We start from the raw sequence: 20,142 nt of genomic DNA, 5'->3' as shown, positions 1-20,142 counted from the left end.
TACTGTATAGAGTGCCAACACCACCATACACTGCAAAAATACAACTTTACAGTGTAAGTACCAGTATGCTGCAAAACCACCACCATGCAGTGTAAATACTGCTATACATTCCCAAAACCACCATACACTGCAAAAATACCACTACACAGTGTAAATACAACTATGCAGTGCGACCAACATCATACACTGCAAAAATACCACCATATAGTGTAAATACCACTAAACAGTACAAAATGCCATTATACAGTGTAAATACCAGTACTGCATACAGTGCCAACACCACCACACACTGCAGAAAACCACTATATGGTGTAAATACCACAATACGGTGCCAACACAATGCTGCAAAAATACCACTATACAGTGCAGCCACCACCATAACCTGCAAAAATACCACGATACAGTGTAAATACCACTATACAGTGCAACCACCACCATACACTGCAAAAATACCATGATACAGTGTGTAAATACCACTATACAGTGCAAAAATACCAGTACTGTATACAGTGATAATACCACTATACCACTTTACAGGATAAATACCAGTATATAGTGTAAATATCATTATACAGTGTAAATACCAGTACTGTATACAGTTCCAACACCACAATACACTGCAAAAATTCCACTATACAGTGTAAATACCAGTATGCAGTGAAACCACCGTCATACAGTACAACCAGCACCATACTCTGCAAAAATACCACTATATAGTGTAAATACTAGTACAGTATACCGTGCCAACACCACCACACATTGCAAAAATACCACTATATGGTGTAAATACCACGATACAGTGCCAACATAAGACTGCAAAAATGCCACTATACAGTATAAATACCACTTTACAGGCTAAATGCCAGTATATAGTGTAAATATCATTATACAGTCTAAATACCAGTACTGTATACAGTGCCAACACCACCACACACTGCAAAAATATCACTATATGGTGTAAATACCACTATACAGTGCCAACTTTATGGAATATCCACAGGAATGGAGAGGTGAGTGGCTATATGGGACTTCTAAATATACTTGGTGTGCTTAACCTGCTATTTTCTGAACGCCCAAAGAAGAGAATGGAGAGAAATGCGAATGCACAACCACCTCTCCATTCCCGACAGCGTCCAGTTCTCGAGATAGGAAAGGGTCACTGAGGTTATGTAACCCTGGGAAAGCCATAGATGTCCACTTGGAACAAACCCTTTAAGATTCAGGGTGGTCCCAGGTATAAGGCCATCTGTGGGGCCCCTTTTAGCAGGAAAGGTTTCTGGTCCTGTGTGAGGACACGGATGGCACACTCGCTGTATGTAGGTTATGTGCATATTATGCTCCAGATACAGTGATTTGCTGCACTATGTACACTGTAAATGCAGGCAGCAGAGTTATTTAAACAAGGGAAAGAACCGGCTCCTGTATTGTTCCCTGCACCTGTTGGACATATTCTTCCGCACCCTTCCTGGTGTAACATAAGAACGTAAGGTATTCTTCAGCATTGCATCAGACTGGGGGGGCATAACAGCAAGCTGCAGAGTCTGTCACTTGCAGATCCTGTTTATCCCTTCACATCAGGCTCCACTGAGAACTGGAGGTCTTCTACAGAGCATTGTCTTAATGCAGTGCTTACCAGCAGAGGTGTAGTTAGGGGTCAAGCACATAAGGGGCCCCTAACCCTGGTAACACCAAACCATCACCACTGCCAATACCACTGAATATAGACTGAATCACCACACTGGTACTAAACAAACCACCCTATACAAAGACCAATGTTACCAATAATACTCCCAAACATTGACCATGTAGTGTCAGCCATTACTTTTACACAGGTGCTCTGCTACATTCACTTATACAGGCATATAAGTGGATGAAGCAGAGTAAAAGCCAATGACTTGCTTTTCTCTGACTGGGATCGTTCACTTTTCTTGTGTTGTCCATCTGGCCCAGGCCACCATAATGACTTCTTCCACTCACCATCCTGCTGATATCGCCAATTCTCTGCCTCTCGCTTCCCCTATGACTGTACACCCAGTGTGGCACTGTGCCCCCAAATACTGTCATAACTAAAATTACCATCCTACTGTCCCTAGAAACAAGAGACCGTTACATATCCGTAGTGCCCCAAAGTATTAATGTCGCCATTGTGCCCTCTAGACAATAATAATGCTCCCTTTGTACCTGCTAGAAAAAAAAAATAATGCCCCATGTGTTCATTAGAAAATAATTGTGCCTGTTTTTTTGACCCCTAGACAGTAATAATTCTCCTTTATATGCCCATCTGAAAGTAATACTGACCCTGAATGCCCCTTACAGCGTTGATAACTCTTCAAAAAACTTTTGATATGTAATAGAGACATATCAAAAGTTTAGATTGATGGTGGTCTAAGCGCTGAGACCCCACCTATCACTAGAACGAGGGGAGAGAACAAACGCATATCATGCTCTCTCTTCTTGCTTCATGATATGGGTCTATCATCCTGTCTCAAGTCCTTCCTCAGCAGTGATTGGTGGGGGTCTCAGCACTCAGGCAACCCCTCCCCCAACCTGATGATGTATCAAAAGTTTTTTGAAAAGTTGGTGACCCCTTAAACAGTGATGTTTATTGAGTGACTCTTAACAAGTAGTAATGTCCCCCACGAGACCATTAAAAAGTAATGTTCCCTGAGTTCCCTCCTTAAAAAGTAATACTGCCTCTGAGTGCCTCATTGAACAAACTGATAATACCTCCCAAAAAGTAAAAAATTTCTCCTTTAGTGCCACCTTAAAAAGTGATAATATCCCCCGAATGCCCTACAAGTAATAAAAATTGCTATCTCTGTGCCATAGGAAAAATAAAACTTCATACTCACCTAACGTCGGTGCCCCAAGAGGAGCTGTGACCGACTCATGCCTGCACCTCACAGGACTCCAGCTTCCCAGCACATGCCCCCCCCCCCCCCCCCCCCGCTAGTGGAGAAGGCACCTTATTTATGATGAGGCTCAGGCCGCCCTAAATTAGGCGCACCGCCGGCAGTCTGTGCGCCTGGAGTAAAAACCACTCCAGCCCCTAAATGGAGTCGTCTTCACTCTGCTTCTTTAACGCCTGTTTCCAGTATATTTGTCAGGCTGGGTGTTCGGGCACTGTCACTCCGAGCAAGCACGGTGTAAAATATTGTTGCACAGGCACGGGGTCTAGCAACTTTTTTACACCAAAAACTGGCATCATAAATGACCCCCAGTGTATATTCACACAACAGTGGTTTCTGCAGACTGTGCTTCCGTGTTGACACAATATAAGCATGCAATCCGTGTTTGGTCGGTAATTTTCATGGATAGGTGCTAGGCTAGGAGATGCTCTGGAAAGTCTTTTTCAGCCTAGCAGTGCCCGTGGAATACAGATGACAAAAAGAGGGCAAAAAACAAGTGAATAGGTCCGCATCCGTGATGCGGTGCCAGAACTGCAGAGGCCTGTATTTTATGGGCCACAATACGGGCCCGGCCTTGACACGGTTATGGGCATGAACCCTAACACATACACCACATGCTCATGTTCATTTTTATTTTCTCAGGTTGGATGATTATAATTGATCGTTTTACACAGAAATTCCTTTGGACACACAAGATAAGCAAATGAAGGAGATGTGAAGACCAGAAATATGAAGGTAGGTAACTCTGTTTCCACCAGGTAAATTGAAAAGAAGTGGGAAATAGAAGTCTGCTTAAAACATCTAGTATTGGAAAGTTTTGGGTCATTTATCAAACTGGTATAAAGTAGAACTGGCTTAGTTGCCAATAGCAACCAATCAGATTCCTCCTTTCATTTTCCAAAAGAAGCTGTCAAAAATAAAAGGTGGAATTGGATTGGTTGCTATGGGCAACTAAGCCAGTTCTGTTTTACACCAGTTTGATAAATGACCCAATATGTCTTTATAACTCATACATACAAGGATCTTACCCAACCCCCCCACCCCAACTCCTCAGAGGTGGGAGACACCACCCAATGACCTGGATGCCCACACCGGTGAGCCAGAGCAGCGACTCCTCCTCTTCCCCGTCATATCTCCATGGGCCACCTAAACCCTTTCCAGGCTGTGCTTATCCTGACCCATCCCACCATTACAATGGCAATAAATCATTTTGTTAAAACGGGGTTTATTTTTAACCAGCATGATTTACCACAATTTTCACACCCCACACCCTTACAGCTTCATAGCATGGAGCCATAAGGAATGTGCAGCCCAGAGCATCTCTGTAATGGTGCGTGAAGCTGGTCTTCAATGCAGTGGAAAATGATCCCACGTCTTTGGCCAGCTCTGGTTTAAAGGGCATCTGTCAGCAGTTCTGTACCTATGACACTGGCTGACCTGTTAAATGTGCGCTTGGCAGCTGAAGATATCTGTGTTGGTCCCATGTTCATATGAGAAAAATGATGTTTTAATATATGCAAATGAGCCTCTAGGAGCAACAGGGGCGTTACCGTTACACCTAGAGGCTCTCGCCAAAAACCACGAACTGAAAATGAAGTTTTGTATTGAAGTAGACACCCGTTGGTTAAAAAAAAAGTATAAAAAAATGCAGGAAAATACTCTTAAAAAAAAAAAAGAACACACGGATTCTGCACTGAATTTTGCAGTCGGATTTTCAAAATCCATCGTTTTGAACGTCCCCTCATAGAGTGCTGCCACATGGTCAGGTTTTTGGATGCACCTTTGAAGTCAAAACCAGAGGTGCATAAAAAAAAATGGAGACGCATCTTTCCTTAATACGTAAGGTGGAATTACACTGCCTAACTGAGCAGGCAATTACTGGGAAGGAAATGTCCCTTTGCGATAATTGCCTGATTGTCAGTGGAGGTGAAGAGTTGTATTTACATGCAGCAATCTCCTCCACTGTACTGACATTGTCCATCCTCATACAGATTCATTGTTTCCGGGCAGCAGATCCCCATTCACACAGGACAATCTACTGCCCCGATTGATGATTTAGGTGTCTGCGTCAAAGACCATTTCACTTAGGCCTCATGCACACGGCCGTTGTTTTGGTCCGCATCCGAGCCACCGCTTTGGCGGCTCGGATGCGGACCCATTCACTTCAATGGGGCCGCAAAATATGTGGACAGCACAAAAAAATATAACATGTCCTATTCTTCTCCGCACTTTGCGGACAAGAATAGGCATTTATATTGAAGGCTGTCCGTGCCGTTCCGCAAATTGCGGAACGCGCACGGATGCCATCCGTGTTTGCGGATCCGCGATTTGCGGACTGCAAAACACACCACGGTCGTGTGCATGAGGCCTTAGTCAACTAGCGTTTTGCTCATTGATCAGGTGATCTGCGGCACCGTCAGGCTGGGTTCACATCTGTGGTTTTGTCTCCAGCGGTCTGTTCCGGCAGCGAAAACTAACTGCCAGAGTTTAATGTATCTGGCACAGCCGGATCGCACCGTGCACCGTTGGATCTCTGGACGCTTACCGGCGTATGTGCTGGTTTTCGGCCTGACAAAAAAATGCTTCATGTACACCGGATACAGTGAATTCCGTCAGCCTGTTCCCCCGACGGAACAGACTGCCAGAATTAAGAATGCAGATGTGAACCCAGCCTTACATAGGCTGATTATTGGGAACGAGCATTCCCAATAACATTAGTTCCCGACAACTGGGCGGTATAAATCCGCCATTAGGGCTCATGTACACGACAGTATTTTGCTTTCAGTATACTGCCCGTTTTTTTTGTTCAGTATGCGGTACATATGCTGAACCATTCATTTCAATGGTTCAGCAAAAAAAACTGAAGTGTCTCCGTGTGCATTCCGTTTTAGTATTTCCGTACCGTGAAAAAATAGAACATGTCCTAGTCTTGTCCGTAAATCACGGTGCTTGGCTCCATTCAAGTCAATGGGTCTGCAAAAAAAAAACAGAACACATACAGAAATGCATCCGTATGTCTTCCGTATCCGTTCTGTTTTTGCTGAACCATCTATTGTAAATGTTATGCCCAGGCCAATTTTTTCAATGTAATTAGTGTATACTGTATATGGCATACGTAAAAAACGGAACGGGAAACACTGAAAAAGCCATACTGTCGTGTGCATGAGCCCTTACTCTCCCTTTATGATCCGCACCTGGTTTTGGCATCAAAATCTGCACGAAAAAACCTGAGCGTGCTGCAGCGCCCTTCTAGATCGTGTAATTAGTCCAGAATGGTGTTGAGTTTCATCACCAGCTCGTTAGCAGCTGCTTTTAGTTGTCCCATCATTTGCACTTGGTAGCGGGAAGGAGGGGAGGGAGGGGGCTTCACTATAATTTGTTTTTCAAATTGCACCCATTCATGTCTGAACATAATGACCATTTTGGAGGTTTAGCACCTGATTGGAAGCCAGATGGCGACGCACCTATTATCCAGCTCTTCATTCAAACACGCAGCCCTTTATTTGACTATAGCTAAGTTGACCAGATGTTTCCAGGCTCGGAGATCTTCCAGGATGCCCCTCTATACACACCCTGCTGTATGATGGGAAACCTTTGGCAGCTCTTTCCCTTTATAGGAGAGGATGGATGCCACTATGGTTGGCCCATGTCATTTGAATAATCTCTTGAATTTGCACGATCTGGACGGCATGCGCTGTAAGGGAAAGTCATTTTGTTCTCACCACGTCATTTACAAAATTCACCCCTTGGGCTGTATACACACAGGGCGCCTGTGCAGACATTTTCTGTTGTTTTATTCAAAGTCGTTTGCCATCCAGGTGTTACATGTAATCCTATTGTCCTCAAACCACAGCAGGCTTTGTCCCTGAAGTCCCTGTGTGAACCCAGCCCAAGGGCCCATTCAGACGGCCGTAGTGCTTTGCGGATCTGCAAAACGCGGATACCGGCCATGTGCAAACGCGGATACCGCACATGGCCGCAACCATAAAAGAAAATGCCTATTCTTGTTCTTGCGGACAAGAATAGGACATGTTCTATCTTTTCTGCAGAGCCGCGGTACGGAATAACGGATGCGGACAGCACACTGTGTGCTGTCCGCATCTTTTGAGGGCCCATAGAATTGAATGGAAATGAATGCAAAATTGCGGAACGGGTGCGAATCGGCTGTGTGAATGAGTCCTTAATGTTACAACGTACAGTATGGAAATCGCACTGTAAACCACCGCCCCACCCCACATACAGCCTCCCGTTTAAAAGGAACCCCAACTGTAATATTACAGAGTTCAGTCCCCCAGCCAGTAATCACTACCGAGAGGCACACGGTCGTATTCTGGATCCATATTGTAATAACATGTAGATTGCTATGGGATCAGCAACCTCCGGCACTCCAGCTGTTCTGAAACTACAACTCCCAGAATGCTCCATCCACATCTATAGAAGTGAGAAGATTAGGTGAGCATGTTGCATGCTGGGAGTTGTAGTTTTACAGCAGCTGATCCCTGTTCTATTCAGTCCCTTCGTGTTTCTCCGGTTTTATTGTATATCGAGTCTCCCATAGAGGCACCACATTGGCCCACATTTATTAATCCTATAGATGGTATAAACTTAAGCCTCATTCATACGTCCGTGCTCAAATCCGTGAAAATGTGGTGAGCGATGCCCCCGTGAAGGCGTTCTTTTTTTTTTGCTGTCTGTGTGTCATCCGCGTTTCACGGACACAGTGCAGTTGAAAGATAATTTTCAAAGCATCTATTCCTAATGATCCGTGAACATGGATTAAATATGGATGGCATCCGTGGTTTTCACGGACCCATAGACTAGAATGGGTGTGATGGATATGTGAACATGGACAAAATAAGAGCACGCATCTGTGCTAAAAACACGGACCGTGCTGAAACACTGATGTGTGAATACACACATTAAAAAGAATGGGTATGTGGGCTGTCCGCGGAGAACACTGATGTGTGAATGAGGCTGTGGACAGGCAGATTATCACAGGGGCTCAGGGTGAATGTGGTGCAGGGATGGACACTTTAGATGCAGTGCACCGAAAATGTACCACAATTTATTCCACAATTTTGGTGCATTTTTGGGGCAAAACGGTGGCTCTTAGGACACCCCCCCTTTCAACAAAGCTCAACACCTTTCGGATAAACCATGCCTATTCGAGCAAAGTGTAGAGACCCTAGTGGCTGACGTTAAAACGTAACTTTTATTAATAACTGGTTCTAGTAGAACAAATACCATTTTTTCTAAGGCAGTGTGATTTGTAAACCCCAGTTGCGTCAAGTTGCGCCAGAATTGCACCAATGTGCACCACTCTTTAGATAGATTTTAGGCGCCGACACATTAGTAAATCTGGGCTATTGTGGCTAATGGTATGTAACTTGGACCCACAGTCACTCTATGTGCTACCATACAAGACTAAATACACATTAGAGGAAAGCCAGAGCCATTAAAATGTATTAATTCAATTGGCTATTTTACCTTCTATATACATAAGGTCCTCCATAGTGCCCACTGGACATCAAATCACTCCCATAGTGGCCCCCCGTATTATAAATGCCCCCTTAGTGGCCCCCAGTATTATAAATGCCCCCTTAGTGGCCCCCAGTATTATAAATGCCCCTTAGTGGCGCCTAGTATTATGAATACCCCCTTTAGTGGCCCCCAGTATTATGAATGCCCCCTTAGTGGCCCCCCAGTATTAATACCCTTTAGTGGCCCCTTTTGTGGCTCTCAGTATTGTGAATGCCTCCTTAGTGGCTCCCAGTATTATGAATGCGCCTTTAGTGGCCCCCAGTATTTTGAATACCCCCTTTAGTGGCCCCTAATATTAAGAATGCCTCACTTTGTGGCTCTCAGTATTATGAATGCCCCTTTTAGTGGCTCCTAGTATTATGAATGCGCCTTTAGTGGCCCCCAGTATTATGAATACCCCCTTTAGTAGCCCCCCAGTATTATGAATGTCCCCCTTAGTAGCCCTCAGTATTATGAGTGCCCCCCTTAGTGGCCCCCAGTATTATGAATGCCCTTTTTATTGCCCCCCCCCCAAGTGGCTCTCGATATTGTTAATGCCCCTATTAGTGCCTCCCTGTATTACCCCCTTTGGTCCCCATTCTGCTTGTGTAAAAAAAATATATATATTCCGTCATCCAATCGCACACGCCAAGACATTTTGCTTTTCACTGGATGCAGCAGGAAAGCACATGCCCTTCCAGCATGGTGACATCATCACGCTGGGAACATCAAGTCCTGCTGCATCCAGTGAAGAGCGAGTGTCCCAACACGCGCAAGTGGATGAGGTGCGTATTATTATTATTATTTTTCTTAATGTAACCCCTGAAAGACCCAAGTGTACCCATTTTAAATGGCCATTAGACTGGTGCACTCCTGGTTAAAGGGCCACCAAACACAGTTCCATCGATTTCAATAGGGTCTGGCTGGGAAAACAGCCAAAAATAGGACATGTACTATTTTTTGACAGCCGCTATTAACTGGCCATTAAAAAAACGGTGATGTGAATAGCTCCATGTTTTTCATGTCGTGTGAAAGTAGCCTATGAAGTGGGCATTGTCTGAAGCCTAGATCCTATCACTAAACCACATGGATTTTCTTTGAAATTGTGGTGCCACTTTGAGCTACACCACAAAGCGCAGCAAAGTGTGACCTTGGCTCCAAGGTAACCACTGACCGTTTTATTCCTAAATTGTTATGTGCATGGGACTATGACCGCCACCTGTTAGACATTGATCACCTACGTGGCTCGTCGCTGCCCTTCCTACCCCATAGCTCTGAGCACACTCCCCACCAAACAACCGCAGGCTATGCACCTGGATGGCGAGATCACCATTCAGACTTCCAAATATCAGACTTTTATGGCAATAATGCATGATGGGAAAATCCCTTTAATACTTCCCATTTTCTGTTAAAGATACAAAGGTTGATGATGAGAGGTGAGATGCAGACATGATGCAACAGCATGCAAGTTCTATCAAAACTCTCAACATCTCCCCTGTGAACGCTTGACGACACCTTGGGGACCTGCCGCATCTTTCTTAATTACACAGTAAGACTACCGGTAATTACAGTCGCGCAGAGGCTTGTGAGAGCGTTCTAGAAAACAACCTACAGTACCGGAATAAACTACAGATCCTCATGAGGAACGTGTGCAGCATCGTCCAGCAGTCCAGCTTTGTTTTCTGTATGTGTCAGATCTAAGGCTGGCCATACACTATAGATAGGTGCTGGCCAAACAACTACCCCTATAGACCACCTTCATGTCTATACACAAGCAAGGGAGAAAACCACCTCCAGACACCTGTGTCTGCAGCTTAGGTGCCCGAGACCAAGAGAACTGGGCATATTGAAATCCAACAGTCAAGGTAATTTCGGGACACTCACATACACATTAGATGATCGCCCATTCCTGTTGAAAATCTGTGTGTGATTACAATCTAAAGGAAAATGTGCAAACTGAGAGGCAGAAGCTAATTGGTGTAAATGCATCAATGGTTCGCCTAGTCATCTCATTGACTATTGACATAAAGTAGAGCACCAGGCACCACTATAATGTCCCCCTTATAAAGTCGCAGATGATGTTAGGGAGGCTCGCCCCCTGCTATTTGCTGATGACCCCCCCCCCCCTGATATTTTGATCCATGCAACGGGGAGATGAAGCGGCGGTGGCCGTGAGGGCATCAAAAGTGACGTGGGTGTCGGGGAGTGGGGTAAGTATAACTTACATGAGGGGCCTGGGCATTAGGGGGGACATTAGAGGTTGGATAACCCCTTTAATTGTCACAAGCTTCCACATCAAGTGAATCAATGTGAAAATGGCGGGCGCAGCCCCCGACCCCAGGAGGGACATCTTTTAGAAACTGCCTTCTTTGACATCCAGCTCCTGAATATCTAGTCAGGTCCATAAATATTGGGACATCGACACAATTCTAACATTTTTGGCTCTATACACCACCACAATGGATTTGAAATGAAACAAACAAGATGTGCTTTAACTGCAGACTGTCAGCTTTTATTTGAGGGTATTTACATCCAAATCGGGTGAATTACAGCAGTTTGCATATGTGCCTTCCACTTAAGGAACAAAAGTTATGGGACAATTTGCTTCTGAGATGTTCCATGGCCATGTGTGTGTTATTCCCTCATTATCCCGATTACAATGAGCAGATAAAAGGTCCAGAGTTCATTTCAAGTGTGCTATTTGCATTTGGAATCTGTTGCTGTCAAATCTCAAGATGAGATCCAAAGATCAGTGAAACAAGCCATCATTAGGCTGAAAAAACACAACAAACCCATCAGAGAGATAGCAAAAACAATAGGCGTGGACAAAACAACTGTTTGGAACAATCTTAAAAAGAAGGAACGCATCGGTGAGCTCAGCAACACCAAAAGACCCGGAAGACCACGGAAAACAACTGTGGTGGATGACCGAAGAATTCTTTCCCTGGTGAAGAAAACACCCTTCACAACAGTTGGCTATATCAAGAACACTCTCCAGGAGGTAGGTGTATGTGTGTCAAAGTCAACAATCAAGAGAAAATTTCACCAGAGTGAATACAGAGGGTTCACCACAAGATGTAAACCATTGAGCCTCAAAAACAGAAAGGCCAGATTAGAGTTTGCCAAAAGACATCTAAAAAAGCCTTCACAGTTCTGGAACAACATCCTATGGACAGATAAGACCAAGATCAACTTGTACCAGAGTGATAGGAAGAGAAGAGTATGGATAAGGAAAGGAACTGCTCATGATCCTAAACATACCACCTCATCAGTGAAGCATGGTGGTGGTAGTGTCATGGCGAGGGCATGTATGGCTGCCAATGGAACTGGTTCTCTTGTATTTATTGATGATGTGACTGCTGACAAAAGCAGCAGGATGAATTCTGAACTTTTTCGGGCAATATTATCTGCTGATATTCAGCCAAATGCTTCAGAACTCATTGGACGGCGCTTCACAGTGCAGATGGACAATGACCCAAAGCATACTGCAAAAGAAACCAAAGAGTTTTTTAAGGGAAAGAAGTGGAATGTTATGCAATGGCCAAGTCAATCACCTGACCTGAATCCGATTGAGCATGCAGTTCACTTGCTGAAGACAAAACTGAAGGGAAAATGCCCCAAGAACAAACAGGAACTGAAGACAATTGCAGTAGAGGCCGGGCAGAGCATCACCAGGGATGAAACCCAGAGTCCTGTGATGTCTATGCGTTCCAGACTTCAGGCTGTAATTGACTGCAAAGGATTTGCAACCAAGTATTAAAAAGTTAGTTTGATTTATGATTATTATTCTGTCCCATTACTTTTGGTCCCTTAACAAGTGGGAGGCACATATGCAAACTGTTGTAATTCCTACACCGTTCACCTGATTTGGATGTAAATACCCTCAAATTAAAGCTGACAGTCTGCAGTTAAAGCACATCTTTGTTTCATTTCAAATGCATTGTGGTGGTGTAGAGAGCCAAAAATGTTAGAATTGTGTCGCTGTCCCAATATTTATGGACCTGACTGTATATGCTCACAAGAAACCCTCAGATCAACACCGTATGGCCCCCTGCACACAAACGCGTGCTTCCCGTTGTCGTATTGCAGGCCGCATTTGCGGATCCACGATACACGGGTGCCGCTCCGTGGGCATTCCGCATCACGGATGCGGACCTATTCACTTGAATAGGTCCGCAAATCTGGAGGTGCGGAATGGAACCCTACGGAGTGCTTCCGTGGGGTTTCGTCCCGTACTTCCGTTCCGCAAAAAGATAGAACATGTCCTATCTTTTTGCGGAACGGCTGAATCGCAGACCCATTAAAGTGAATGGGTCCGCAATCCGCTGCGGCTTCCCCACGGACTATGTTCATGCATTGCGGCAGCACGACCACGGGGTTCACACGTTCGTGTGCAGGGGGCCTATATCAGTGTCTAACAATCTTATGTGCCAAAGAGAAGAGCGCCATTTCTGTGTTAAGCAGGCTTGTAAACACTGCACATTACTGACGCTGAGAAGAAGAGAAGGGCATGGCGCCGCTCGAGTGTAGTCACACGTTAATGAATGATACAGGTTTTATTATAGGCAGGCTAACAAATATGAGATAAAAGGTCAGGACAGAACTGAAAGCCTCCGGCTCCATAGTGATTTTTCCTGGCTGATATGCAAAACTAGCAAAGAGCGACTTGTGACCTGCAATGTAGTCCATGCAGACTGCACTAAAATGTACAATCACCAATTTCACAATGGTATGAAATAGGTAGAAAGAAGGAACGGAGGAAAACTGTGAGCAAGAAAAATGGATTCAGATTTAAAACCAAAGATCCGACCCAATCTAAAGCATTTCAATGGTAATTACAGGGATGGTGCAGCCGCCGCTTTTCTACTTCTGTGTATGTCAGGAGCTGTACTCTCATCCAGTGCGAATTAGTAGATGGAGAGTTCTCGCTCCGGACCTTGCTGCCACAGATCAATCACATTCACACATGGAGAAATCTGAAACAGCACTCCAGACATTTTTTGCTTTAATTACTTACATAATTAGGGCTCATGTGCACGACCGTATGTATTTTGCGGTCCGCAAAACGCGGATCCTCCCAAAAAAGAAATGATGACATTGTGTGACATCAGTTTTCTTTTTTGCAGATCCATTGTAACAATGCCCGTCCTTGTCCGCAAAAACGGATAAGAATAGGACATGTTCTGTTTTTTGCAGAATGGACTTGTAGACATATGGATACAGAATGAACATGGAGTAATTTTGCTGCCCCATGGAAATGAATAGATCTGCATACCAGCTGCAAAAATACGGAACGGACACAGACATAAAATACGTTTGTGTGCATGAGCCCTTGAAAAACATTGCAGTAGTTTTTCCCCAATTACAGCACCACACCTGTCCATGGGTTAAGTCTGGTATTGTAGTTCATCTCCCTTGAACGGAATGGGGTTGAGCTGTAATACCACACACAACCTGTGGACAGGAGCAGTGATGTTTCAGGAAAAAAAATAAAACAGCCATACTTTTATAATCCTGAACAACTTTAGAAGGGTTTTTCGGGAATAATATCTAATGGCCTCCAGCATCGCGCTGCAGAATGTGTATAGGACAGGTTATGTCCACTTGCAAAGCTGCCTAGGCCTTTACCTCGTATTGCTGAGTTTTCATGTCTGGGTGTCTGTCTGCTTCCCTTCCTGTCAGGCTGCTTGCATCCCGCACAGGAGTGCACCATTACCATCTGTTGCTGAGTTCCTACTGCACCATAGATAGTAATGGAACGAGTGCAACAATATGCTGTCAGGATGAGCAGCCTGACAGGTGCGGAGCACAGTGTGCAGCAAGGCCCCACCACCACCCTACTCCCTTTCCCCAACCCTAGCAACTCTGCAAGTGGACCTAACTCGTACTATTAACATACCAGGATGAGTTGCTGGAGGCCATCTTATGTAATTCCTGGAGAACTCTTCAAAGACAACCTGTCCCCTCTCCTGACATGTCTGTTTTAGTAACTACTTGCATTCCCATAAGTTCTGGAGCATATATTCTTAAGCCTCCATGTTCTGCCATTCTCCTGTTATTCCTACTTGAAGTTTATTAAAGGGGTGATCCAGAAAAATATATTTCCTTCTAATCCTTGGAAAGCTGCATTGCTCACCATAGCTTCAGTAAGTACAGTGGCTCGCTATAACAGCTGATCGGTGGGGGTGCCAGTTCTTGGACCCCCACTGATATGATAATTATGACCTATTCTGAGGATAAGTCATGATTATCTTTTCCAGGATAATCCCTTTAATTAAATGCCAGTGGTTTGCAGTAAAGGTCCATCTAGATGCTGCAGTCAATAGTGAATGTGGCATCTGAGCAGTTAAGCTTCATTCACATGTCAGTGTTTCATGGACGTGTGCTGTCTGTATTCTCCACGGACAGCACACGTCCCCATTCATTTTAATGTGTGTATTCACACATCAGTGTATTTAGCATGGTCCGTGAGTGTGTTTTTAGCGGGAATGCATGCTCTATTTTGTCCGTGCTCACAGATCCATCACGTCCATTATAGTCTATGGGTCCGTGAAAACCACAGATGCAACACGGATGCCATCCGTGTTGCCTCCGTGTTTCATGGATCATTAGGAAGAGATGCTTTGAAAATTATTTTTCAGCTGTTCAGTGTCAGTGAAACACAGATGGCACACGAACATCAAAAAACGGACACACGGGCCCAACATGGATCCTTCACGGACAGTTTCACGGATGCATCACCAATTACCTTCTCACGGATTTGAGCACGGAAAAGGACATGTGAATGGGGCTTCCCTCTGTCCTCTGAATTCCATGCTCCCCCTACGGTGAAATTGTTGGGGTGCTGATCTGTTTTTATGGCAGTCTGGGGATGTTGTCTGGTAAAAAATGCCAGTAAAATCGCTATTAAAAGTTATAAAAAAAAAAGAAAAATATTAAAAATTAAAAAAAGCTTTTCCCATTTATGATATAATAATAATATAGAATTGCTTCTGAAAATGTCCAGCAAAAATGCTATAAATGTAGCGGAAAAAAATGTATTTTCCAGAATTGGCCTGGTCCTGAAGGGGTTAATCTGATCGGGATTGACCAACCTGGAATGTGTCCATTAAAGGACATCTGTCAGCAGTTCTGTCCCTATGACACTGGCTGACCTGTTACATGTGCGCTTGGCAGCTGAAGACATCTGTGTTGGTCCCATGTTCATATGTGCCCACATTGCTGAGAATTTTTTTTAAATATATGCAAATGAACCTCTAGGAGCAACGGGGGCGTTACCATTACACCTACCGGCTCTGCTCTCTCTGCAACCCAAGATAGACAAGGCCTGGTGAAAATGTAGTCATATAATGACCGGGTATAGTATAAGTACATGTACAGACATACAATACATATAGATACATACATGTACATGTGCACACACATGACATCTCATTCTGAAAATTCACCTGAAATGACAGGTACTGGTCGTGAGTGAGACCTTTATGACATGTCCTGTCCTCAGGCCTCTCAGCCTAGAGCACGTCAGTTACCATCCACCCCATCAATGAATAGTGGCTGGGAAGTCATTCACCATTGCCATAGATTAATACCATGAACCACTGAATGCTTTAAAGGGTCAGTCTCGCTTCAGCAAATTGGCATTTATTATGTAGAGAAGGTTAATACAAGGCACTTACTAATGTATTGTGATTCTCCATATTGCTTCCATTGCTGGCTGAATTCATTTTTCCATCGCATGATACACTGTTCGTTTTCATGGTTATGACCACCCTGCAGTCCAGCAGCGGTGGCTGTGCGCTTCCACGGTCCTGGCCACCAGAGAGTCTGGTGCTTTTTCCTATAGTCTGCAAGCACGACCACCACTGATGAATTGCAGAGTGGTCATTACCGTGGAAACGGGCAGTGTATAATGTGATGGAAAAATGAATCAAGCCAGCAATGGAGGCAATATGGACAATCACAATACATTAGTAAGTGCCTTGTAATAACTTCCTGTACATGATAAATGCCACTTGCAGAAGTGAGACGACCCTTTAAGGCCAAAATATAACATCAAATCATGTACAATTCTCTGTGATTTAAAACCTGAACCCCTTCAAAGGGAACCTGTCATCACCTTTATGCTGATCTCACTGAGGGCAGCATGAAATAGTGACAGAAATGCTGATGTCAGCGGTGTGTGACTCATCAGCTAAAAGTAAGTGGTTGCTGAGAACCAGCATCATAATCATTGCAGCCCAGGCCTTGAAAAGAGTCACATCTACCTGAGAAGAGTCCTGGTTATTCCTAATCTCCTGCTCTCTCACCCATCTGCTGATGATTGGCAGTTCTCTCCTAGAGAGAAAGGGAGAAAACTCAGTAGAAGACGGTCAGTCATCAGCAGGTGGGCAGGAGAGCAGGAGATTCATGAAGTTCTGTATATATTTTAATGCAAAGTTGCTACAATTCCAGCATGTTACGGAATGTCACCTGCCACTAAATGACAACAACACCCATCATCCAGCACAACAGCTACTGCAGCTTGCAGATAATGGCGGTGCTTTAACAAGGGCACAGTAGCAGCAGACATGCAACGACCTCCAGCCATTATAGGACTGGCTGCTGTGCAGTCTGTCACCAGAAACAAGAAAATCACAAGTTTCCATCTGAGGGATAATGCATTACTAAACCTGAGACTTCAAAGACTCAGATGTATTTATCATATGAATAATTCTCTCTACTAATCCGATTCAATGGGGGATATTGACCTGAACTGAATTAACCTGAGCTCAGTCTAGTTATTTATGGGTTTGTATACTGTATGATTATAAGGGCATGTTCACACTTGGAGGTTGAGGTGCAATTAAACCCTTCCCGACCATCTAACTTAAAGGGGTTGTCCAATGAAAACTTTTCTACAGTTTTCAATCCAGCACCTAGATATGAATCCTTTTGTAATTGCATTAAATTAAAAATGTAGTATAGCCACTGAGTTATTTAATAAAATATATCTGTATAGCGCCACCTGCTTTTTGTTTTATTTGTTTGACCTGCTCACTGAGATGGCCGCACATGCTCAGTTTCATCCTTCAGCTGTCTCCTGTGCTGTGATAGGCAGAGCTGAGACACGCCCCCTGAGGTGCAGCAGAAAAGACACTCCCCTTGAGCTGCCAGCTTAATATAAATCTAGCAGAGCAATGAATGGGGAGATCTCTGGATCCATGTGAGGTACAGGGCTGGTTTTTAGCTTTGTTAGAAAGAGATTATCATGTACTATATGATGTCTGATTTTCATTTTTTATTTATTTTTTATTCAGTATTCATGCATCAACAGTCGGGTATTTAAAGATGGCGCCCACTTGCGAGCACCGCGGGCACCATAACTTCCAGGTGCCTGCTGTTTTAAACAGCAGACACCTGGGGATAATGTATGCGACTGACGATAACGATGATAGCACACATTTAACCCCTCAGATGCCTTGGTTAAATGTGACCACGGTATATGGGAGCTCAAAAACCGGGAGCCGGATGGTGTGTGTGATGGCCTCAGTCCTCCTGAATGCCACAGCTATGTTCCTACGAAGACCCTGACAGTGCCTCTGCATCTATGAAAGAAGCAAGCTAAAGTACCCTAGGGCAGTAGGGCAACTATTAAAAATTGCCCTTTCCTCAAAATTAAAATACATAAACAATAAAAAAATAGACATCATAGGCATTGCTGTGTGTGAAAACGCCCATATTATTAAAAAATAAAAATATCCCATATGGCAAATGCCATAATGGAAAATTGACAATTCACAGTTTTCTTGTCCCTTAACCCAGGCATGATCAACCTGCGGCCCTCCATCTGTTGCAAAACTGCAACTCCCATCCTTCCCGGACAGCCTACAGAAGGGCATGGTGGGAGTTGTAGTTTTACATCAGCTGGAGGGCCACAGGTTGAGCATCCCTGACTTAACCTCCCCATAAAATTTAATAAACAGTGATCAAAAAGTCGTAGCACTCCAAAATGGTATCAGTAAAAAGTACAGATCATCCCGCAAAAGATGAGCCCCCCACACACCTCCAAACACTTTAAAAAAAAAAAAAAAAAAGTTTGGGGAGTCTGAATATGACAATGCAAAAAAAGAAAATGCTTTTATTTTTCAGTATTAAAACACAAGAAAAACTATGCACATGGTGGCATCGCTGTAATCGTACTGAACCGGTCAGTTTTACTGCATCGGCAGAGGCGGACTGGCCATAGACCCTACAGCAGGCTTCCTCAAACTGCGGCCCTCCAGCTGTTGCAAAACTACAACTCCCAGCATGCCCGAACAGCCTACAGGTATCTGCCTACAGCAGGGCATTGTGGGAGTTGTAGTTTTACAACAGCTGGAGGGCTGCAGTTTGAGGATGCCTGCCCTACAGGGACATTTCCCAGTGGGCTGATGCGCAAGGGGCTGCCCAAATCCTCCTCAAAGTACATAATGATCTCATGCTCTCAGCATTAATTAATGCTGGGAGCATCACGTAATTATGCTGTTTACTGCAGGCCCAGTGACATCACGACTAGTATCAATGGCCTGGGCGGGGCTAAGCTCTGTTCACTTGAATGGAGCTTAGCCCCGCCCAGGCCAGTTGATACTAGTCGTGACATCACTGGGTCTGCAGTAAACTACTGCCAGAGCCGCTGCCTTCTCAAACAGCTGATCGGCAGGGGTCCTGGGTGTCGGACCCCCGCCGGTCAGATGCTGATGATCTATTCAGAGGATAGATCATCGGTTTTAAAAAACTGTTTTTTTAATAATTCCACCCCATTTGAATATTTTTTTATTCTGTGCTGCACTGTGGTATTTATTTGGAGCTGCAGGAAGATATTTAATGCTACAATATGGTATTTATTTGGCTTTGCTGGGGAGGTGTATTCTGTTGCTCTCTTGTATTAATTTGGCGCTGTTGGGAAGGAGCAGCAGATAAAAAGCGTTAGCCTCTCTGGCAGCCGGGACTGTGGGAGCGCACATAGACTAATGCTTTTTTCTATAGTGTGCAAGCATGACCACCGCAGCTGGATTGCAGGGTGGTCGTAACCATGGAAAAGAGCAGTGTATAATGTGATGTAAAAATGAATCTGCCAGAAAAGGAGGAAATATGGACAATAACAACACATTAGTAAGTGCCTTGTATTAACTTTCTCTACATAATAAATGCTATTTGACAAAGTGAGACTGACCCTTTAACGTATACACATGTATGCAGATGGACAAGGATCCCAGTCTTTGACCCCATGGCATTTTTTTTATTTTAAGTGATATTACGTTTGTGGAGCTGCTCAACTTTTTCATAAATTCAAACATCTGAAATTGCATGATTATACGCAAGTGGTACAATTTGGATAAATTATTATATTTTTTTCATTTACTTGGATTACATTAATGTCACACTTTATTTCTGGAGATAATTTCCATAAAAAGTGAATAACAAATCACCAGAATAGGGCAGCTGGAATATCCCCTTTAAGGGAGTGGATAGATTAGTGTCATCAAGTTATAAATCTCTTTAGGAATTGGAAGACCTCCGCTGAATGTCATATACATAAGTTACCCTCGTGGATTCACGCCCCTCCTTTAAGGAGGATTTAGACGGGGCAATGTGAAGCCGATTGTCAGGAAGGAAGCGTTTCTTCCCGGCGTCGGCTTCTAGTTCAGTGAAGACGAAGCTTTGCATTTACATGCAGCGATCGCCTCCACAG

General features: G+C 44.2%; 1 long non-coding RNA gene across 1 annotated transcript in view; it reads left to right on the top strand.

Moving 5' to 3' along the window:
- LOC122926754 overlaps positions 1–3,644 on the top strand; it is a 266,580-nt gene extending 262,936 nt beyond the window's left edge. Inside the window, exon 3 of the long non-coding RNA XR_006387711.1 lies at positions 3,552–3,644. This is a non-coding gene — a long non-coding RNA (uncharacterized LOC122926754). The remainder of the gene's footprint in view (positions 1–3,551) is intronic.
- The last annotated feature ends 16,498 nt before the right edge of the window (positions 3,645–20,142 follow it).

The sequence above is a fragment of the Bufo gargarizans genome, chromosome 2 (genome assembly GCF_014858855.1).
Source record: "Bufo gargarizans isolate SCDJY-AF-19 chromosome 2, ASM1485885v1, whole genome shotgun sequence".
NCBI lineage: Eukaryota > Metazoa > Chordata > Amphibia > Anura > Bufonidae > Bufo > Bufo gargarizans.
The sequence above is the reverse complement of the archived record's forward strand: the minus strand, read 5'-3'. Positions and strand labels throughout refer to the sequence as shown.